At 41.1% G+C, this 24,016-nt stretch overlaps 1 protein-coding gene across 5 annotated transcripts in view; it reads left to right on the top strand.

Annotated features, from left to right (window-relative positions):
• Arl15 (ADP ribosylation factor like GTPase 15) overlaps positions 1-24,016 on the top strand; it is a 370,731-nt gene that overhangs the window by 163,989 nt on the left and 182,726 nt on the right. The gene's annotated exons all lie outside the window — the stretch shown is intronic.

Raw genomic sequence — 24,016 nt, 5'->3', positions numbered from 1 at the left:
TTTTTTTTGAACCTAAATTTATTTCCCATTTCTTCTACTGTTTTCCACATGACATAGTCTTCTCTTCCTTTTCTGTTGTGACTGCCCTCTAGACTGTATGAAGTGCTTGGAATGCAGTGCTGTGGCTCATGGTCTCATAGGTGCTGGTATCTTCAGCCTCTGGTGCTGTTTCTCTTTGTGCCAGCCAGCCATGGCTCGCTCCCACTCTGCTCACATTGGGCATGCCTCAAAACACCCTGCCACTTTTCGTCAGGTCTTGCTGTTTCTGTTCCTCAATTTCAAATACTAGACATTACTTATATTGCTATTAAATTTCATTGTATAAATACTGGTTTATGGTTCCAGCTTGTCATGCCTTTTTTTTTTTTTTGTAATGTTTAAAATTTTATCACCCAATGTATTAGCAATTTCTTTAAGCTTTGGGCCATCTGTAATTACTAATGCAATGCCTTCAAAGTTTTTGTTCAATGAAAACATATAGATGTGTCCAAGTATCTACTCTGTGCTAGTCTTGTGCTTCTTGCTAGAGATAACTCGATGACTAGAATATAATCATTCCTTTGGGGAGCTCACAGGCCCTGGGGGAATAATAGACACACAATTACCTAACTATTATGTGGTGTGATAATTGCTGTAATAGAGCTGTGTGTGAAGCGCTGAGACCGAAGGTTGGTTGGGAACCATAGAAAAGGTAACTGGTTGCATGTTGGCGTAGGTCCATCAGTTTACAGTCATGGCAGACGTTAGCTGCCTAACTGCTGCCTTTCCTTTACCTTTGCTCCCCGTTTTGTTTCATTCCTAGCCAAAGGCACAACAGAAGGCTTGTCAAATATTTTCCTGAAACGATCTTTATAGCCTTGCACTTTCCGAGTAGACCCAGAAACCTGGCAGGTTCCTCCAGGAGGAATGGAGGATTATTGGGACTTCTTTGTGGTGCACCTGCGGTAGGTAGTTCATCATAATCTGAACGTTTCAGTCCAGGGTGGAGTTTGCCCATCAGCAACCCTCTGGTACTGTCCCCATTCTCAGTGATCTGATAACATTGCTTGGAGCAGTTTGGAGATGGCACCGGGTTCTGCTATCTCAATAGGTAATCTGTCTAGATCTGTAGACTTGAGTTGCACTCCATCTTCAAACTTCAAATTCTTCTGAACTCTTTCCAGAGTGAGAATCGTCCTTTTTCCATCCTTTCTGCCTGCCCCGCCCCCCCATATCTGTTCTTAGTATTTTTGCAAGTGTAAATGCTTGGGAAGCTTGCCATTTCTCCTTTCAACCTGCATTAATTGTCTTTCTCTTTTGGATGATGGGCCATTTTTCCTTCCTTTTTCTTCTTCCTTTTTATAGATATGATATTGAAAAGCTTTCATAAAAGTTAAAGTTGGTGACTGTTGTGGGTGTTCTTGGTTTCTGGGATAACACATGAGCCACTTCTTCTTGAAGGATCACAGTCAAATCCAGACAGATTAATCATTGTCTTCTACCCATCCTTGCTATGAAAACATCAAATGAGTAAGACACATGTTTAGCAGACCTGAGACTGTTATGATGTCATGTGTCTAATAATACCTGATTCTGATGTTGTGACTGTCACTGTTGTGGTATTTGTCACTAGGACTGGACAAGTCACACTTGGCCATCTACTATACTTGTGCAGGCAGTGGCCTCCATTTTCCACTTGTCTCTCCTTTGGGTGGTTGTACTGATGACTTGCCCTCCTCCTTATTTACCGTTGTCTCTCTTAGGGTTACTTGCTGGGATGAAACATCGCAACAAAAGTAATGTGGGGAGGAAAGGGTTTATTTCAGCTTACACTCCCAGGTAACATTTTATCACTGAGGGAAGTCAGGACAGGAACCTGGAGGCAGGAGTTGATGATGCAAAGGCTGTGGAGGACTGCTGCTTAATGGCTTGCTCGGGATGCTTTTCTACAGAACCCAGGACCACCAGCCCAGGAATAGTACTACCCACAATGGGGGTGCCCTCCCACATCAATAACTAATTAAGAATATTCATCACAGCTGGATCTTGTAGAGGCATTTTCTAAGTTGAGGTTCCCTCCTTTCAAATAACTCTAGCTGTGTCAAGTTGACATAAAACTAGCCAGCACAATTGATTCCTTGTCAGTTTGACATACAAACACTTCATTGTTAAGTCATAATCTTTTCTTTTTTGTTCTTCCTCAAATCACACATTATTATGAACATTACAATATAACATTCTAAATTCTAAGTCCCACAGTCTTTAAAAATTAAAATGCTTAAGAATTCCATATCTTTAAAATCCCAATCCTTTTAAAATTCAAAGTCTCTCAATTGTAGTCCCCTGTAAAATTAAAAAAAAAAAAGTAATAAATTAAATACTTTCTTACTTCAGGCAAGAAGAACCAAGACATAGTCACAATCTGAACAAAGCAAAACCAAACTTCCAAAATATAAATTCAGTTTCAATTCAATGCCCAGTTATCTGGGATTTACTCACAATATTTTAGGCTCCTCCAGAGGGCTCAGATTACTTCTCCAGCTCCACCCTTTGCAACACACACAGCTTGTCTTCTAAGCTAGGCTGACTCTGATCCACCTACTGCTGTTCTTGGTGGTCATCCTCTGGTACTGGCATCTGCTGGTGTTCCTTGATAGAATTGGGGTTCATGGTCACTAAGAGCCTCTCCTGAGCATTCTTTAGGGACTCCAGCCCCACCAGAAAGTGCTAAGACTCAGCTGCTCTCCATGACCCCTTCACGCCTTTCAAACCAGTACCACCTGGGTGACAATGACTCTTAGGTTACCAAGTTCAGCTGTCATCATGAGCTATATTACCTTGACCACTTCTAGAACACAACTTCTGTGTGCTGACCCTGAGGAAACATTTTCCAGAAGACTTCACTTCAATGATGCTAGACTCCTCTTATTAATAACAGATTTTTTTTTAGCTACAGCTAACTAATATCCATTGTCCCATTGAAGCAAAGATTTACTTTAATGGTTCTGGTCTCTTGTTAATCACAGACAATTCTTCAGCTCCAGTTGACCAGACACTACAAATTCTTCACACAAATGGCCCTGCAGATTTTTTGATTCCCTCTAAAACTTTACAAGCCAGGCCATGTCATCTGCACTGTTCTTAAAATCCTTATTGTCCAAGCTTCTACAGAACAGTTTACTAGACTCTCAACACTCAATGTCTTTTCTAGCTCAAAGTTCCAAAGTCCTTTCACATTCCTTGCCTAAACAACATGGTCAGTTCTGTCACAGCAATATTCCCACTCCTGGTACCAACTTTTGTTCTAGTTAGGGTTACTATTGCTGTGATGATACACCATGACTAAAGCAACTTGGGGAGGAAAGGGTGTATTCTCTTGGATTTCCAGGCTAGCTATTTTTCTCATTTCTTCAATAAAATACTTGACAAGTGTAACTTAAGGAAGCACTTATTTGTTCTTGGCTCAAGAGTACAGTCTATCATTGCAGTGAGGTCATGGTGTCATGAACTTGAGGCAGCTGATCACATAGCATCCGCAGTTGTAAAGCAGGGCAAGGGGAGGGGGACTGGACTTGTCATACCCTACTTACTGTCTCCTTTTGTGCATTCTGGGACCATAGCTTGTAGAATGGAACTGCCTACAGCTAGGGTGGATCTTTCCACTTTAGTTAACTCTATCCAGAAATTTCCTCTCAGTCAAGTCATGCTCAGAAATTTGTCTTCTGGGTGATTCTCGGCCTTGCCAATTCACAGTCAACCTTAACCATTGCATTGACTTAACCTATGTATCAATTTCCTAATTCATTTGAATTATAGAAATTTTTTTTAGAATATTTGTTGTTAATGGACAGTTTCATACATGTATATACAATGTATCTTGATCATATCCACCCTCAATCCACCTCTCCAACTCTGCCCCCAACACATCTCCCTCCCTCCTTCATGACTTCTTAGTTTGTTGTTTTAAAACAGTCCATTGACTCCTGTTAGTGTTGTCTTCACAAGTGTGGTGCCATCACTTGGGGAGAATGTTGGCTTCTTCATTGGCTTGATAATGTCTAATAAGTAATGATAAAATAGCTTAACTCTGGGCATCTGCTCTTGGCAGTTACGTCTCAGATCTCCAGTGCAGTTGTAAATATTGTCCTTTATACGTAAGTATAGTATACTGCTGTCTATGTATCTAGATTTTCCTTACCAAACATACACTTTTAGTGGTTTTTCAAAACATTTCCTTAGATAATATTAAAAACAAAACTTTAGGATCAAAATATTTAGTTAAAGATGTATCTTTATATCATGTGTTTAAGCATTTGCCTGTATGTATGCGAAATCTGTGCATTCCATATCTTTGCCCGTGTCGACCAGAGGAAGAGGTCAGATCTATTAGAATTGGAGCTATAGATAGATAAGTACAAGCCACTGTTAGGATGCTAGTTACCAAACCCATGTCCTCTGCAAGAACAGCAGTTGCTCTTAACCACTGAGTCACCTCTCCAGCCCCTATAGATCAAAATATTTTAAAGCTCTAATACATAGTACGAAACTACTTTATAGATCAATTTATATTCATGTTAGGAATATATTTTGTTTCTGTTATATAGATTTATATTTCTATTAAGATTATATTCTGTTATCTTTTGATTTCATATTTCCAATTGCTTTAAAACATCATTTACATTTTTTAGATAGTTGAGTAAATAAAATGTTACCATATAATTTTATGTTTTACTTGTTAAAATTTAAATTAAAAATTTTAATTTCACAGTCTGTTGATAATTATTTGTATGTCATCATCTTGCTCTCTATACAGTTTGGCTACTTTATACCAGTTATTTTAGATGAAATTTCACTTGAAATTTTTTTCTTCAGAGTTTTACAGGTAATGTGTTAAGGTTTTTGGTAAATTTGGGGGAAGAACTGAAATTTTTATTATGTCATGTGATAGTTTATACTAGATGTGATTTTTAAAAAAGATTTATTTTATTATATTTTACTTATGTATTTATGTGCCAGTGTTATGTGGATATGTGCATGTGTATGCCAGTGTCCTCAGGAGTAGAAGACAGAGGTACTCAGTCCTCCTAGGGTCCATGTTGTCACCATCTGATTTGGGTGCTGGGAACCAAACTGGGGTCCTCTGGAAGTGCCCTGCATACTCTAACCACTGAGCTATCTCTTTGGCACCACAGTGTTTTAGGCTGTATATACATGGGTATATGCCACTTATATAAACTTCAGGATGCACTTCCAGAATAGCATGTTTTGTAACAGAGATTTTTCTATTGTATTATAGAGACATTTGTAAACATTTAAATTTATTTCTTTATCAGTAGAACCAATTTAGTTCTAGGTCTCCCAGTTATTTCTTTTGGTTTTCTATGTGTTTGGGCAGCATCTCTTACATCAATTACCTGTTGTGTCATAATAGTAAAACTTTAAGAACAATGCTGTGTGTGGCGATGTAGCCACGTTAACGTGTGCATTCTCTACCCCTAGAATAGTACTTGGGATCCAAAGAATCACACCAAAAATCTTTGGTAGCATTGATGAAGCTAAAGATGTTGGGTATATAAATGACACGACTACAAAATGGAAAATCATTTACGACATTGAAAAACATCAGTCATAGAGTACTCTGGCTGAATAGTCGGGGAAAGAGTGTGCACAGATACAATGGGGAAAATCATTGCATGGTACTAGTGGTATTTAATACTGGCCTTGTGAATAGATTATCCTTAAGAATGGAGGAAAATAGATCTTAGCAAAAAGGAAACACAGACAAAAGCAGTAAGAGAGAATCGTTGGCATTGCATGAACATGTAAAGGTTTGCAAAGAGCCACGTGTGGATCAGGCCATCGAGAACTTTGTATGGCAGACCCCATTCTTAAACTGAATGCTTCCGCAGCTTTTCCACAATACCAGATACATTGAAACGATCACGGTTTTTTGGTATATAACTATGAACAGAAACTGCCAAGTACTGGCGGTGAGGCGCAAACATGGGGACACATGGCTCAGGCCACACTGGTTACCCGAGGGCTACAAGGCTCTCGGCACATCTTGCATCAAACCAGGACACATCTGAGTTTGGAAGCACACGAGTGTTCTCTCAAATTCCAACTGAAAGCTGTTTTGAGGTATTTTGCCCAGAAAACCACTTTGTTCTCTTCACATACACATACAGACTCCCCTTTGAAGGTGCCATATATGTTTGGTTTTCTCAGTTGAAATCCCAGGAGCCCCATGTAGTAATCTTGCCTTCAAAACCACAGGGTTGGGATTCAAGCAGAGATGTAACTCTGCATACGTCTCAGGTTCTTACGTCCTTGCCCAGTCGCCCAAGACAGATTTTTAGATGTCTCAAGTCTGAGCCGCCACGCTTGCTTTTGATTTTATGATAAACAGTTGTAGTTCACTGTCAGAACCCTGGATTTTGACATGGGATTCTTTTAGTATATCTATCATTTCGGATCCTTCTTTCAGGGATAGAATACTGCTCAAATAGTAATCAAGTTATTACACTTCACATCTGAAGGAGCTGTTGTAGACTAAACAAGATTATCTTAATGAGCGATTTTCTAAAAAAGGATTTCCCTTGATTAAAGAACCTAGCATAAGTACCAAAGCACCATAATTTAATGCTGCTCCATCTTTACCAGTTGTTAGGTTAGCGAGGCAGGTGCTTCACAGCGCCCTGTGTTTCCTGGCATTTAATCAGGTAAATTAATTGCAAGCAAAAAAAAAAAAATACTGATAATATCCTTAATATCTTTAGAGATTTAATAGTAGGAATAGGTTAAAAAATAACAATTTGATCTTGATTTTCTCTTGATGTAATGATGATAATTTGGTTATGTTTTTTTAAAGGATCTTATCTTTAGAGGTATACGCAAAAGAAATGAAATTAACATCCGTGTAGAATTTCAAAATAGTTCAGAGAAGGAATCAGAAGCTCAGTGGTCCGGATTGAGGGGTGTCAGGACTGGGTGGCAGTTTTCACCACACTTTCAGATGTGATTGCATCTTCCTGTTCACTTTTCCCTGTAATGAGAAAGAAAGTCTCAGGAGTGTAACCCATCATTTTGTTTGAGCAACATCGGGAAGATGTTTCTGTTGGGAGGGAAGATGATTCCTCAGCGCTGTGTTAAGTGTAAACCGCTGTGCTCTCCTTTCTGTAATTTTCTTAGCTTTTTAGTTTCTTCCTTTGTAGAGTCCTGTCTCCATTATAACTCACTCTTTTGCTACTGTCCATGTCCCTCTCTCCAGTGGGTTCATCCTTCCCTCCATTTCCCACAAATGATTTACTACTTCTAATATGCTCTTGAGTAGAGAGCCAAGACATTAAGTGTGATCACATATTTTTTTTCCTCTAGGCAAAATTTCTGTGTGGGCCCCTGGGACCTTTCCGTGTATTAGGCAAGTGAGCTTTAGGATGCTAGTTGGAGGACATTTCTGTTTGCTGCTCCACAGCTTCTAGTTTTCAGTTTTGTTCTGGATAGTTGATGCATCCTATGACTGTTTAGATTTGAGTTATAAGAATAGGATTTATTTTGTTTGCCTGTTCTTAGTGCAGTGATGATGGCAATAATATTTATTTTAAAGGCTCACAGAAGTGTGACTTCCCCATGTGAGTAATACTTTGAAAGGCAGAAAAGTTATTGTGCTTTTAGGGAGCAGGCTGGTGTTGCTCAGAAGTTATCACAAAGCCTGAATGAGCTACATAGAGGCATAACAGATATTACAAAGTTGACGACCTGCTAACTTGTGAGCCAATGAATCGATCAGGCAGGGGTCATGCCTAATTGTTTTGCCACTGGAATTGGGACTCCCAGTATTTTGTGTGATGTATAGAAGCCACTCAATAGTAGACATAGGTTATATCATTTTACCTGAGCACACATGAATGTAGTGAAGATGGTTTGCTGGTGGACAGAGCTGCCCAACATACTCAAAATTAATCCTAAAGCATATGTACAGAAAATTGTCAGCTCCAGGCAATTATTTTAAAGAGCTGGCTTTCCAAATCTCTATGTATGGTGATATGTCTAGTTCTGTCACTTGAAAGGACACACATTTTCCTCTAGGATAATAATGCACAGACAAAGCAGGTTTGTAAAAATATAAGGGGATCTTTGGAGGGAAATAATATTTCAGATTTGAAGTGTTCACTGGAATTTTCTAGGTAAGTAATAATCAAAGCAGAGGACCATTGCAGGAATGTTGGCGTAGCCATGGTTACCAGGCTACCCTGTCTAGTTGATGGGATGATGGTTTGTAGACTCTTTGGAGTCAGGGTAAGAGATTAAAAATGCCTTTTAAGATTTACAGTTTGAATTTCGACTATCAGCCCTCAGCCTGGGAATTTAGGAGACTCTTGGGGAGGACATATAGCAAGAGTAGGGTCCATTTAGGGACAAGTTGAGTTTAAAATACCTGGAGTACATCTGGAAGGGGACATACGGCAGATGATAGAATGTTTGTTTATTTATTTACTTATTTACTTACCTTATTGGTTTCTTGAGACAGGGTCCCATTATTTGCTCTGATTTTCCTGGAACTCACTCTGTAGACCAGGCTGGCTTTTAACTCTCAGAGATTGGCCTGCCTCAGCCTCTGCCTCCTGAGTGCTGGGATTGAAGGCTTGGGCCACCACCATGCCTGGATATGACAGTAGACCATGTACATGGTGTTTTAGGGATGTTACATGTAGCCAAAACAGTGAATGCAAACACGGGCCAAGTGAGTGTGTACAGAGAGGAGAACATGATGAGCAGAGGCAGGAGCATGTCCGCAGAGGCAGGAGCATGTCCATAGAGGCAGGAGCATTTCCACAGAGGCAGGAGCATGTCCAAAGAGGCAGGAGCATGTCCATAGAGGCAGGAGCATGTCCGCAGAGGCAGGAGCATGTCCATAGAGGCAGGAGCATTTCCACAGAGGCAGGAGCATGTCCAAAGAGGCAGGAGCATGTCCGCAGAGGCAGGAGCATGTCCGCAGAGGTTATTCTCATTGGAGATCTGTATGTGTGCAGTACAGAGACCACGCCTGCCTGCTTTCCTTCCTTCCTTCCTTCCTTCCTTCCTTCCTTCCTTCCTTCCTTCCTTCCTTCCTTCCTTCCTTCCTTCCTTCCTTCCTTCCTTCCTTTCTTCTTTCCTTCCTTCCTTCCTTTCTTCTTTCCTTCCTTCCTTCCTTCCTTCCTTCCTTCCTTCCTTCCTTCCTTCCTTCCTTCCTCCCTTCTTCCCTTCTTCCCTCCTCCTCCCCACCTCTGGAGTTTAGCATAGCATATGCAGCCCCCAGGAAGTCCTCCTAGAGTTAGTTTTCAGGTGTCACTTTTGAAAGAAGCATCGGAGAGTGGAGTGTCTAGCATTGGCCAGTGCAAGACTTTCCCCCCTGTAGCTCATTAATCCACATGGGGACCCAGCTCCCTGACTGTGTATTTGAGTTCATTATCTGTTGCTGTTCAAAAGATTGCCATGAAGTTAAAGACTAAACACACGAGTTACTTCAAGAAGTTAAACAGAGAAGTGCCATAACTATTACTAGTTATTTCTCTCTTAGGCAATATATATCCCTGAAAAGAGGACCTGAGGCAGACCTGAGGCTTCTTACCTCTGTTGGCAGAACTTGGAAGACTGAGACAGAAGATCACTATGACTTTGAGGCTACCCTCAGCTCTAAATTGAGACTCTTGTTTCCAGAGAAATAGGGAGGAAAAATCCCCCTAAAAATATTGTTCTAACAAACTGTGTTGAATTGAATATGCTTGGCCCGGGGAATGGCACTATCAGGAGGTGTGGCCTTGTTGGAGGAAGTGCCTCACTGTGGTCATGGGCTTTAAGACTCTCATTCTAGCTGCCTGGAAGCCTTTCTTCTCAGGTTGGCCTTAGGAACAAGATGTAGAACTCTCAGTTCATGCCTGCCTGGATGCTGCCATGCTCTGCCTTGATAATAATGGACTGAACCTCTGAACCTGTGAGCCAGCCCCAATTAAATGTTGTCTGTCTAAGAGTTGTCTTGGTCATGGTGTCTGTTCACAGCGGTAAAGCCCAAACAAACTAAGACAAACTTTCACGATGCTGTAAATATCAAGTTCGTATAGCAAGTTTATTTAAAATAACCAGGATATGGAAACAGCTTCCATGTTTATCTGCAAGTGAGTGGATAAAATAGAATGTGCTGTTCATACAGTGGGATGCTATTCTTACAGTAAGATGCCAGTCACCCACAAAGGGATCCCCCTCTCTGTGTTCTCTGGCCTTTGGGAAATCTCAGTTCCCTGGAAGGTTTTAGATGGAAGCTTTAGGAGCTTGTGAACCAAGAAAGTAGTGAAACATGGGATAGCAAGATGGAAGTGGAAGGTACGGGTTTTTGTAACCCAATATGGAAATGATGTCACCTGGCTTTCTCATGAAAGGGCTGAGATCTACTTGTGCTCAGTGGGAGGAAATGATGCAAAGGTGTCGAGGTTAGAAACCCAGCCTCCAGACAACACTTTACAGACATTAAAGCCTTGTCCCTCAGCAAGTCAAGTTTCTGGGCCTGATGGGTAATTTGTGTTGAGAGGGCTGGATCTCTTTCCTGGGAGACCTTTGCTCTTAGAAACTTGAAATTCATGTTTGTGTGCCTGTAGTAGCACTGTGGCAGGTATAAAGGTAGTAGCTCTGGACCTTATGAAAATCTTCCTATGTGATATTGTGTTAGTGCTACCTAATTGTGTTTAGAATATTTTCTTATTCATCAGTTACCGGCAACAACAGTGACCAATACTATGTACTGACATCTGGCTCTTGACCTTCATCATTCTAAGTTAGGAAGAGATGAAATCTTAGCATCACTCCCAACCAAAGAATAGGAGCAAGATGAAGGGTGTGGGTGGTTTGGGTTTTCCCCCCTACTGCTTCATTTTATGATCAGGCATTGGTGCAGAACAGGAAGTTTTCAAACTAATAGTAAGCCCATGATTAGTATTGAAAGAAAAATATTTAAAAATGAATATAACCTGTGTCAAACAGATCAAAGAACGTTTTCAGTCCCTCCTTACCCTTGTTTTTACTCTTCTAGAATAAGGCTATGAACAGGGTCTTCCTGCTAGTCAGCCATGAAAAGAGGACCCAGCCTAGCATTACAGCTTTAAGATAATTCATCATTGTGGAACTCCACTGGATACCTAATAAATGTTTCTTCTCATGCTGTCTTCTTCTTTTTCTAGAAATTGTATTGTTTAACTGGCCCAATGTAAATACAACTCAGGCTTAGCATCGTTTGAATCGCACTGCCTCTCTCTCTCTCTCTCTCTCTCTCTCTCTCTCTCTCTCTCTCTCTCTCTCTCTCCTTCCGAGTTCTGTTCTTCATGGGAAACTTGAGTATTTGGAAGTGAGGTCTTGACCTCAGGCTGTTTCAAACTCATTTGTCTTCTCTTTGCGCGTTCTCTGATTCCTAATCGCTTTAGACTGTCACCGTCTGTTTGTATTATTCTCTGTTTCCAAGTGCTCCGTGCCTCAGACACACTTACATTTAAGCTAATTAAAATTAATTTCATTCTGAGGGTCCTACTCGCCTTTTGAGATAATAGCATGTATCCCACAGCATCAAAGACACAAGCTGGCAATTACTGACTTAATAATAGGACCCAGTATGACGAAATCTCTTGCGTGAAGCATGGGCTTTTGTGGCTAGTCTCATTTTAATGTATAGTAATTGTGTAAAAGAGGAAGTGTGATCACTTTTAGATATGATTTTAGTGCTTCATGCACCTAGCTTCAGTTCTAGGGAGTGCATATCCAGAGGTGTCTGGAGTGGAGGATCCTGTCACTATCTCCATTCATTGTGGCAATTTCCAAGGACAAAGGGCAAGCTTACTTTTGAAAAGGACAAGGTGGATGGACTTCTCTGCTTTGGGAAGAAGCAGAATTCAAATAAATGCAGAAGGAAGAGAGAGAACAGATAAGAGTTATGCTTAGGATATACAAAAGCAAGAGACTGTTTATACTCAAGTCCACGAAGAATAAATCAGCATAATATTCATTTATTAATATAGTCAACAAATACTGTCTGCTCTGTACCAGCCCCGAGGAGGCACCTAGAGATGCCGACTTGACCTTGACAAACAAGGAATTGCTTGGGGGTCCACCAAAGTTGACAAGAGACAGGTGCCTAAGGAAGACAATTGTGCTTAAAAGTCATGAGGAGGTGGGTTATAGCTGCAAGAATGCCTGAAAAAATGAAACCACTTCGTGCCTAGGGTGCATTTGCTTTTCTGCTATTCATAATGCAGTCATATTTATTTAAAGGAGAGCTGTATGTGAGCTGCTGAGGAAATGGCACGGAATTTTGGTGACTTCCTATAAGAGGGAAAGAAAAGCGTAACATGCATGGTAGGCCGTGTATCAGTCTATCACAGTGTCCTATGAATACTGCTTTGATTATTATACTGCTTTCTGTGTTTTTGTTTTGTTTGCTTTAAAGATCTAGCCCAGACTAGCTTTGTTACAATGCTGATCATTTCCAGGTGAAGAATGTCCCCCCCCCCCCCTTTTTTTGAAATGTTGGAACAAAATCTGGACAACAAAGAGGGAGGGGAAAACATTGGAGAATCAAAGAGACTGGAGACTAAGGGAGATACAGGCTGGGGGAGAAAGTTACTCAAAGAAGAGAAAGGCTTCATCCCAAATCAAAGCTTGGTTTACTTTCATAGTCAGCTCCATCGGAAATTGAGAGGACCTGACTCCCATTGCCTGCAGTTCCCAGTGCTCACTAGACTTTATTTGTAGGTCTTAGAACTCAAGGTAGCTCAGAAGTTTGGGGAGTTATAGGCTTAAATAGTGACTACATAATAGCTTAAAAATAACAAAATGATAGTTAAGGCTTGTGAACACAACAGATTCTAAATACTGTGATTGATTGATTGATTGATTGATTGATTTATTTATTTATTTATTTGGTCTGAACAGTCCTATGAGATCAAGTTCTCTATTCTTATATTTTTACTCTTGGGAGGGGAACTGGGCCTTGGAATGATTAATCTTATTTAGGTCCTTTTGATTCCTTGTGACAGAGCTTAGCTTAGACAAAAACAATGATAAAGTATAAGACTGACTGGCAAAAAAAAAAAAAAAGAAAGAAAAGGAAAAAGTTGAGAGATACGTTGCTGAACTGGGATGTGCCAGAAACATAAAAATATAATTCAAATAACTATGCTAACGTCATTTTCAACCAAACAATGAGTTATTTCTATAGCATGGAATGACTGGGGAGTGGGGTGCATAGTACACTCTGCCATTGGAGAAATAGGAATATTTTGTAAAAGTTTAAATCATTGAAAAGTATTTATTATGTTCTAATTATATGTCAACCTTTGTGTTTCGTATGTTCCAATGTGGACATGTCAGACACATTAATGCATTAAACCTCCCAGTGGTTTTCGGTTGACTTGGAAGATGGTGTATATGTTTAGATAGCTGTGCTGCAGGTAGGAAGTGGTACATGGAGAACCAAGAATAAAAGGCCTCATCTTTGAAGCACTTATTACCTGCTAGAAGATCAAGGAAAACCTAGTGCAATGAATAACATTCGATCTAGCCCTTGAAGGACACTTAGCGGTTTAAATGTGTCAGGGCTCAGTACAGCTGACAGGATCAGAAGTCCAGGCAGAGGAGATAACAGACCCGAAAGCAGGAAGGTGAGAAACTTGGACGGGGTCCAGGGGAAAAAGAGCTCAGTTGCATTTGTGGGATGTATGCAGGCAATACAGAAACGCAGTGGGATACTCTGGGAACCTTACGGTCGCGGTTTTTCATATCTTTGGACTGTGTGCTGCTGTAATTCTAGCTATGTTTTTGGAGAAGTCTTTAGTGGCTCGTGTCAGATCTGTGCCACAGCCAGCTGAACGCTGCTCTGGTGAATTAGAGGGAAGGTAACGAAGGTAAGAGGCCCAGTGAGGAGCTGAGGGGAAGAGATAGCTACGGGTGTGCTCAAGTCTGCTCATGAGGACTTGACACTGAATGTGATATTTTAAACAAGGCAGACACCAGAGTGTGTTTCCAATGGGTGGATGGGGTGAGGAGAGGGTGTCTGGTGTGTTGTTTATTAGTGATATCTAAAGTTCTATTTTATATGACACAAGCTAAGGACCACCTCCCTTGGAATCTTCAACTGCTATGCTCGCTTAAGTTTGGTTCCTCTGCTATATACATTGCAGAAATCTCTCTCTAGACCTTACAATGGTAGATTCTAATTTGAACATGTGAAGACCATGAAGGTTAGTGTGATCATTCTGTGTTCACAGACGTTTGAGACTCCATTACAATTCTCATTCTCCTGTCTTTAAAAACATGAGACAGAGGGAGGATAAAGCTAATGCAAAGGAAGTTTGTGTTTCTTTTCAAGTAAAACCCTAAATGCCTAAATCATGATAGACAGTGAGTGCATATGGTTGTAGAGCCCGTCTTGGGTCTCAGGCACCTTCATGCTTTTAAAACTAAGTGAGCCCTCCAAATGCCTTCCTTTTTATATGGTCTCTGTGTATCAGTATTTACCCTGTTACAAGTTAAACCTGATAAAGTTGAGAAATACTTGCCAAATCCTTTAAAAGCAATAATTATAAACTTGTTGTATGTTAATATAAGCAGTATTTCAATGAAAATTAACATTTAAGAACAAATATATAGATGATGGCATATCCATTTTAGTCATAGAAGAAGAGGCTTGATTCTCGTACCTGCTTCAGTTGTTGTTTTTTTTTTTTTTTTGGTTTTTTGGTTTTTTGGGGGGTTTTGGGGTTTTTTTAGATTTCTTTTTTGTTGTTGTTGTTGTTGTTGTGACTTTTGACCCAGATAATCTTGAAAGATGAATAGGAGGATGATCTTTTCTCATGGATAGCCTGGCATAACCAAGTACAAGGGACCTTTGGTATGACAACTGAAGCTATTCATTTTTAAGTAGGTGCTTGGTATATGGAGTAGAGGAGTTAATTTAGTTTGGAGAATATTGGAGACAGGGTTTCTCTGTGTAGCCCTGGCTGTCCTGGAACTCACTCTGTAGACCAGGCTGGCCTCGAACTCAGAAATCTGCCTGCCTCTGCCTCTGCCTCCCAGAGTGCTGGGATTACAGGCGTGCGCCACCACTGCCCGGCCCAACTTCAGTTGTTAATCTGTTGTTATACTGTGGATGAGAGCAGGTGGAGAAAATCCAGACTCCCATAGATGTGCAGTTCCAGAAGGGAGGTGTCTTTTAATGGCATTTTTAGATAACTGTTGGTTTTTTTTCTCTGGCACTCCACTGAAATCCACCAAGTGGTAGACTTCTGAACGCCAGTTGCAGAATGGATTCAAATCAGCAAACTTCAGTTCCTTTACATCCACCCTGACTGTCTTATATTAGGGCTTTACTTTTTTATTTTAAATCTATGCAAGGTTTTTTCTTTTTCTTTCTTTCTTTCTTTCTTTCTTTCTTTCTTTCTTTCTTTCTTTCTTTCTTTCTTTCTTTCTTTCTTTCTTTCTTTCTTTCTTTTTTTTTTTTTGGCTTTTCCAAATATTGACATGCTGCATTATAAATATGTATCTGTTAATATTGCCATCAGTCTTCCTCAGTGAGAAGCTACTGGGTATAGAGTTGCAGATACAAACTTTTCCAAAACTGGCTTGTGCTAGAAAATAAATTTGTCCTTGACAATAATGTTGCACTTATTTTCCACAAAGCAGCATAAATCGTAGTCTGAATCCATTAAGATTCCAGGTAAAAGGGTAAAGGAAAAAAGCAGGTGGTTTAACCTAAAGTTCTAACAATTGCACAACTTACCCTTGAAAGAGTTGTCTGTGCCAGCATGTCACCAGAATTCTTGCTGTATGCTACCGTTTAGTTCATATGGAACGTTTAAATTAAAAGATGCCTTTGGGTTAATTTAACAAGACTGATAATTTTACTTACTGATTCAGATATTCTTAAATGAAAATATTGCCCCCCCCCTTTCTCTCTGAAAGTGAATGACATTTAGGGATGCAGGCCAGCTACCTCAACTTACATCCATGTCACTCGCCAGTAATGTTAGTTACATCAACCAGCTCCTCAGAGAACATGTCAACTCTAAAAACAGTCTGCTGCCGGGCGGTGGTGGTGCATGCCTGTAATCACAGCACTCTGGGAGGCAGAGGCAGGCGGTTTCTGAGTTCAAGGCCAGCCTGGTCTACAGAGTGAGTTCTAGGACAACCAGGGCTACACAGAGAAACCCTGTCTCCTAAAAAACAAAATCAAAACAAACAAACAAATAAATAAACAAACAAATAAATAAAGCGGTCTGTCATCCCTAGTGCAGGGCTTAGTTTGGGCTTAGTTTGGGCATAGTTTGGGCTTCTGGGCCTCCTGACATGCACTCACAGGCTAGATTTTGAAGTCTGCTGCTTAATGCTAGCAGGCATCTTGGCCATCTCTTTCCCGAGGATGTGGATGTTATGAAACCAAGTCCTGGTTTTCACTTTCATGTATTTTTTTTTTTTTTTGGTCTTGTCTGCTACTGAGCCAACAGTTGGTCAGATGGTCTGAATTGATACCTGTACTGTTCTTTGCCTGACTAAAGGGGGCCCTGTTGGCATCTGCCCATAGCCCTACTTATCTAACTGCCAGAACCTTAGATTCTCTGCCTATTTTTTTGCGTTTTGTTTTTTTGTTTTTGATTTTGTTTGTTTTTTTCTGTTACTCCTGATGATTTCATTGCCAAGCTTCATTGGGCAGCCTTATAGCACTGGGAAAGAAACAGCTGGCCTCCTCGGGGTGTTCACCAGCAGACTGACGCGTAGGTAAGACCAACTCAACCACTGCGCCTGTTCTGTGCTGCCTCGGAGATCTTCAGCAGGATAAACTGTGTCATCCCAGTGCTTCCTGGCTGGTGGCCTTCCTTTGGGTTATATCTTGCCCTGATACACTTATCTCAATCCCTCAGACCTTTGTTTTGTGCGTGCGTGCTGGAGAATCCAAGAAAGAAAGCTGAGGCTGTTTGTTTGCATGGTTCCTCTGAGTTCTAGCCTTTGGTTTGGTTTGGTCTAACTGTTCCCACCTAACATCTTCTTCTGATGGATATATGTAATAATTTGCAATTTGTAAATTATAAAATTCGAAGTTGGGGTATGTGTAATAAGTCATGCTTTCATGCTATGTAGTTAGGGATCTGTGTAGGGCCTGGTAAGGTTTGTTGAATCCCCAAGGCTTGGGAATGCTGGAAGTTTGACAGGTTTAGTCTGGCTTGGGTTTGGGAAGGTGGACTGTCTGAAAGAATTACTCACAGGCACTGAACAGAAGACAGGGGTCTTTAACCTAGACAGGACCATCCCAGATCATGCTCCTGAGGGATGCACGGTTCTTCAGTTATTGTCACTCTGCCTGACCAACAGAGCCACCTATGTCCTGTCATCATATGTGTTGTTAGCTTGTGATGGTTGATTTCATGGAACATGCCCATTGTCACTGTGATTCAACACCTGCGTGCACTTCCCTGTTTTCTCCCAGCTTACGTTTCTTTGTTTGAGGATGCCTTTGTCCTAGTGTGGATTCTCTGTTCCTGTTAGTCTGTGGGATCCCTTCCTAAACAAGCATGCTCATTCCCATTGCACATTCCATTCATGCCAACAGCCCTGGAGACAATCCCTGTGTCCCAACGGGTAAAACAACGTCTTTGTAGTCAGAAAAAAAATGGTCACAAATCTGTTACCTGTTTGTCCTAGGTAGGGTTCCTATTGTTGTGATGAAATACCAGGATCAAAGAAACTTTCAGAAGGAAGAGGTTACTTGGCTTACAGTGTATATCACATTACATCATCAAAGGAAGTTGGGTCAGGAACTCAAACAGGACATCCTGAAGGCATAAGCTGAGCCAGAAGCCATGGAGGGATGCTGCTTACTGGCTTGCTCCTCTGTGACTTGCTCAACCTGCTTTTTTGGAGATCCTAGGACCTCCCAGCTTAGGGATGACACTGCCCACAAGGGGCTGGGCCATCCTCCACCAATCACTAATTAGGAAAATGCTCTATAGACTCACCTACAGCCTTATAGACACATTTTCTCATTCGAATGATAGCTTTTATGTCAAGTTGACATAAAACTAGCCAGCACGCTGTTAGCTGGACTGGGAGCAGAATTCTTATGTTCTGGCCCAGTTACCGCAACCATTCAGTGAGGACAGTAACGGCAGAATGGGCAAAGGGAGACTCAGTGTGATGGAGTAGGTTATGTGCTCCGTAGGTGTTCTAGAGAGGATGAAAATTGATGGCAATCACCTGTTGGTCTTCTGTGGCTGGTGAACTCTCGCCGTGTTTCTGGGACTGTCTTCTTCAGCTTGGAACCCCTCCATTGTCAGGGTGGTGAGGGGAGGTTTCTCCTTCAATACCAAATATTTGCTTTTTCAGAATAAACTTGTCAGGTCATTTTTCCCCGTAGCTCTTTCATTATCTGCAGTTATATATGCCATGGATATGATTTTGACTATGAGAGCATGTTTCATCCCCTCATTTTCCTCTATTCTTGTTAAGGTATTTTGAATGTGGCTTCCCTAGTAGCTGTTAGAATGAACTTTTAGGTTCCCCTGGGTTCCTTACAGTTTAAAAAGAAAATCTTAATACTGCCCCCTACCCTGTCTGTCTTTCTCTCTCTTTCTCTGTCTGTCTGTCACACTCTTTCTCTTCTTATGTGCATGTGTGTGTGTGTGTGTGTGTGTGTGTGTGTTTCTGCTAGTGGAGCAAGCCATTATAACCAAACCAGTTTCCTCTGCATTCCCTTGGTTCCTACCTACCTTCCTACAGGACTTCCCTTGGTGAAGGACTGCGGTGTGGAACTGTAGTCTAAAATAATCTCCTCTCCAAGTTGCTTTTGGTTATAAGCTTTGATCACAATAGAAACCCTAAGACAGTAGTGTATGTATGTGACTGTTCTTTGGGTACATCCAGCTGTGTATCACAGTAGAGGTCAGAGGACAATGTCAGAAGTCAGTGTCCCCTTCCATCTTGTGTGAAACAGGATCTCTTGTTCACCACTGCATATGCCACACTAGTTAGCCTGGGTTCTTCTATGGAGTTTTTGTCTCTGCCTCCTCTCTCTGTAGGATCATGCTTAGCTTCACATGGATGAAGAACCCATGTGAAGGCTCTGGGGACCTGTCCTCATCCTTGACACTGCAAGCACTGTGCCCTCTGAGCCTCTCCCCAGACTGTTCTCACAACTTCTCATAAGTCAATATCAGGCCTTCAGTGGTCAGGGCAGTTAGCACCAGCCTTCCCCACAGCTCTTCTATTAACGCTTCCTCTTGGTTTTAGATCTAAGTGTAAACACTATATACCATGGTTGAGTTTGGTACCTAGACATTTTATGTACTTGTAGTTTAAGGGCTATAAGGCATGCAGTTTTCAGTCAGAGTGACCCCAGAATTTGGGGTCAGAGTGGCTTCAGGCTCTGTGAGGTGGTATGCCCTTCCTGAGTGGAAAGTGACCATCAAATAGGAGACCATGATCTTCCCAATTGTCACCATCCTTACAGCTTGGTGACGGTGACACAACCACTTCTCATTTTGATTTGGTTGCTCAGCTGTCGTCCACCCTGCCACCCATTCTCTCCACTGGTTTCCTTGGCCTTAGTCTGGGTTAGGCTGCCACTAACTAAATTGGCTTTTGGATAAATGGCAGTTTAGGATTCCAAACTTGGTGTTTGTGAAGAAATTCAGGCATTCCCAAGGTTTCATGTAGATTTTGTTGTAAGAGAGCAAAATTCACTCTTAACAATAAAATATATCTTCTATCATACAAAGAACACTTGAAAAATTACAGTATTTTCCTTTGGTTTTAATTGTTCCCCCCACCCCTGTCCCCCATGTTCATCAGTACTGTTGATTGAGGTCTTGTCATCTTGTCTTACCATTTTGAAGCCTTACATATTTCTAAATATGGCAAATAAAAGTATTGTTTCTCTTTGAAAGAGATGATTGAGTTGGATTACCATTGTGTCCCCTGAGTTTCCAGTGAATGACTTTCTTAAATATGTGTTCAGTGTTTTCTTTTATAATTGGTGCCGTGGACATCATGTAGTGTGTGGGTATATCTGTTCCTTCTGATACAAGTTTTTGTTTGTTTCTTGTTTGTTTTCCCAAGACAAAGATTCTTTCTGTTACAACCTTGGCTGTCCTTGGAACTTTCTTTGTTGACCAGGACGGCCTTGAACTCACAGAGGTCCACCTCTCTGTGTCTCTGGAGTACTGGGATTAAAGGTGTGCACCACCACACCCAGCTCCTTCTGATAGATTTACAGGCCTTATACTTGATGTTACTAGTATACGATTTTATATTTTAAATTAAGATGAATAATAGCTTCCTCAATATATCTATTTACACTCTTCCTCATTGTCTTGTATGGACTAGATACTTTAAAAGTATTGATTGGGACAGTTGATTGGGAAATGTTTTACAAGTAGTGTCCCTTGGGGTGTATATGCATGTGTGTGCGCATGCATGTGTGTGTGCATGTGTGTGTTAGGTATCATTTGTTCCAGCCCCTCCCTGCCACTGTGACTCATGTGGCAATATAGTGTAGTTATCCTGCAGGTTGGTCCAATGGGTAACCTAGAAGGGTTTCTGGGCATAGATGAAAAAAACCACGAGAAAGGAATGAGACCAAGACAATGGTGCTGATCAAGGCCCAAGGTTTAATAGCTGATTTTGAATTTAAAGGTTGGGGAAAACCCTTCTCCAAGGGGTTCTCTGCTGGGGTCTGTTCAGAAAAACCGGTTTAGCTGGCAAACACCGAGGTCCGAATTTCCCACTCAAGGGCTAGGGTGGAGGGAGGGCACAATATAGTTTTTTGTTTAATTCATCATTTCTGGTCATCAAAACTCTGCCTCAACCACATTTAGACTTAAGTGAGTTTTGAATGCATAGTCTTGGATATAATAGTTTTGTGTGTTGGTTTTTGTACCCATACATTGAAAATAATAGTAGTAACTCCCTCTGGAGCTGTCGAGATGGTTTAGAGGCCAAGAATACTGTGTTGCCCTTGCAGAGAATCCATGTTCTGTTCCCAGCACCCACTTGGTGCCTGAAAACCTTCTCAATTCCAATTCCAAGAGATCTGATGCCCTCTTCTGACCTCTGCTGGCACTGTACACACATGATGCACAGAAAGTACCCTCATACACATAAAGTAGAAACAAATATATATTTAATTAAAAAATATATTGCTTACCTCATCAGCTTAAAGTCCCCATAAGACACATAGGCCATCACCGAGCATGGAAAAACTAGTTACTGGTGAGTGGCATCCACTGGCTTTCTATGGTTCCAAAATCAACGAAGGCTTTCTGTACGTGCTCATCTGCTTTGTGGAATTAACAGTAGAACACACACTCGCATTGTTACATGAAAATTGTGTATCTCACATTTTTATGTTAGTAAAATTTGTAGTAAATTTTGGTACATACACACACGGTCCTTTGTTATTTTTAAATAGTCATCACTGAATGAGTCGGCTGTCACTTCTGTCCCGCAGACTTATGGATGGGTTTCTAGCATATGGATAGTGTCTGGATTTAGCTTGTAACAGATGCTGTCAGTATCATACGCAGATCTCCTTTACTGGGCCAGTGCATCCGTCTCCCAGCTGCTGTGCTATTGGCTGCTAATGACTCACACCTGTACCCTTCTCTAGAGGACCACTCTTGGCTGACAGTAACTGCCCCAGCCAGATATGTTGGGAAATGATGAAATCTGGTCCCAGCCCCCCTCCAAATACCTAGCGGTGGCTCACAGCCAGTAACTATGCAGAGATAGCGTGGCCTCTGGACTGAACATCTTAGGTGATTTGATCCAGACTCCAAGAGCTCCTTGGAGCATCAAGCTGAACTGAGATCTCTGACGTCAGATCTTTACCACCATTCTGCCCCCGTCTAGTGTACCGCTTTCACTCCTGACTTTTCTTGACAGCATTCTTTCTATAATCATGCATGCAAACAGGGCCATTGCCGGTTGTGCTTCTAGGGCACATCACCTTTGGTGTGGCTAATCTTAGTAGCTCTCTTGTTCTATTGGTTTCCCTAATTACTTAAGCAATCAATTTCACATGTCAAATAATCCAGGGTTGAAATTTTTTTGCTCTTTATTTTCTATTTGTTTCCTTGGTTCCGTCCTTTCTATTGGGTATCAACACTGTTCACACCCATCCTGTTTGTTTATTTAAGGCCATTTTTCAACCACTCCTCCCTCCCCAAATGCTTTTATGTATATAGGCTCTTCAGTATCCTATAATGGTGAGTTATCTTTCAGTTTAGGATCTGAAAATTAGTTTCAGAACCTAAGTCAGTTAAACTTACAGCCCTATTGGAAGAATTGTATGGTATTCTCAACCCTTAGCATGCTGCCAGGAATATAGTAAATTCTTAGTAAATGTTAACTGCTTTGTCACACGTATTAATTTTTAATTTATTTGCCTTGTTCTAAGCAGACATGTCAGTGGTTAATAAGCTGTTATCGGGACCTTTAGATTTCCTATTTCTCACTGAGAATAGGAGCTACCCAGTTTTATCAGTGATGTGTTGGCTTGCCAGGGAGAACAGGCCTGAATCACTTCTACCAGAAGAATATTCCCTCCATGGCTCATGTTGAGCTGCTAATATGACATCACTGAACATGGAGGTGGGAAGAAATAGACATGAATGGTTGTTGCAAGCCAGTGTACCCTAACTCTGGTCCCAAACTGTACTGTCTTGATCCCTTACATTTAACTCAGTTTGTCACACACAGGAGCTAAATGTTCAATATGTGACAAAAAACAAAAAGAAAAACAAGCAAACAAAAAAACCAAAAAAGAAACCTAGTTATTAACTGATTGGGATTAGATTATGTGGTGCAGATTAGTAAATTACTTATTTAATTCTTGTTATATAACCAACTGTATACCTTTTGTTTAACACACACACACACACACACACACACACACACACACACACACACACATCCTTCCTGGGCAAATTCAATTCAGAATTCAATTATTAAAACAATTCAATTAGAAATACCAAGAGCCATAAGACTGTCCTCGATTTTTCTCCTAAGCACCGTGTCTCACTGACACTGTATGCACATTGCCTTCTCTGTGCCTCATGAGTAGTGACCCCAAGTGGATTTATTCAGGTACAAGAAAGGCCAAGAGTTTAGTGGTTCACAAACTTCAGTATTTAGTCATAAAAAGTTATTATGCTAATAACTCTGTACATGGAGTTAAACAAGGCAGTTCAGTTCTGTGTCTCAGGCCAGTGTCTGTTGCTACAACAAAGTACAGACTGGGCAATTTCTAAGGACAGGAAATTTACTGCAAGTCTGGAGGCAGGAATGTCCCAGGTTGAGGCTCCGTGTCTGGTGAGGGTCACACTGCGTCTTGGTGTGGTAGTTGACATCAGAGACACTGAGCAGGGAACTGTGGTTGTCTGTTCCTCCTTTCATAAAGCCCTATCCCATCATGGCGTCCTGACCTCATATCTCTAATCCCGATTACCTCCATGAGTCCCGGCTCCAAACGCCATCAACATAAAATTAAAAAAATGAAGTTTCCACCACATGAACACTTGGTGAATATTTCAAGCGTGGTCTTATTCTGTTAAGAGTTACCACGAAGCTGACAGCAATGGTGTAACAAGATGACTTGGTGAATGTGTGGGTCACATTGCTGTCTGACTTGGGATGTCACTCAGTTTGAGGAGAGCGTAGTTCATTTGGGACTGATAAACAAAGTCTAAAACATTCTTTTGTCCTTTGTCTTTAATAAAAGAAGAGTTTTCCTAGTCATTTTCCCTCTATTTTGATGCAAAGCGTGAAGATCACTCTGTGCTCTGTTTCCCGGCTGCATTCCTTGGGCTATAATGCCTTCATCTTTTCTACATGGTCTGTGTTTTAGATTCCTAGTCTGTACCACAGACTTCACCGCTCAGGCTTTGCAAAGATACATTGGTTTCCAGTAGGAATTGTTATCAGCCCGTTTTTAAGTTGATGAGTACTATTTTTAAAATGGAAACGTATTGTA

The sequence above is a fragment of the Apodemus sylvaticus genome, chromosome 16 (assembly GCF_947179515.1).
Source record: "Apodemus sylvaticus chromosome 16, mApoSyl1.1, whole genome shotgun sequence".
In the NCBI taxonomy this organism is placed as follows: Eukaryota; Metazoa; Chordata; class Mammalia; order Rodentia; family Muridae; genus Apodemus; species Apodemus sylvaticus.
Note: the sequence above shows the minus strand (reverse complement) of the source record. Positions and strands in the feature narration are given on the sequence as shown.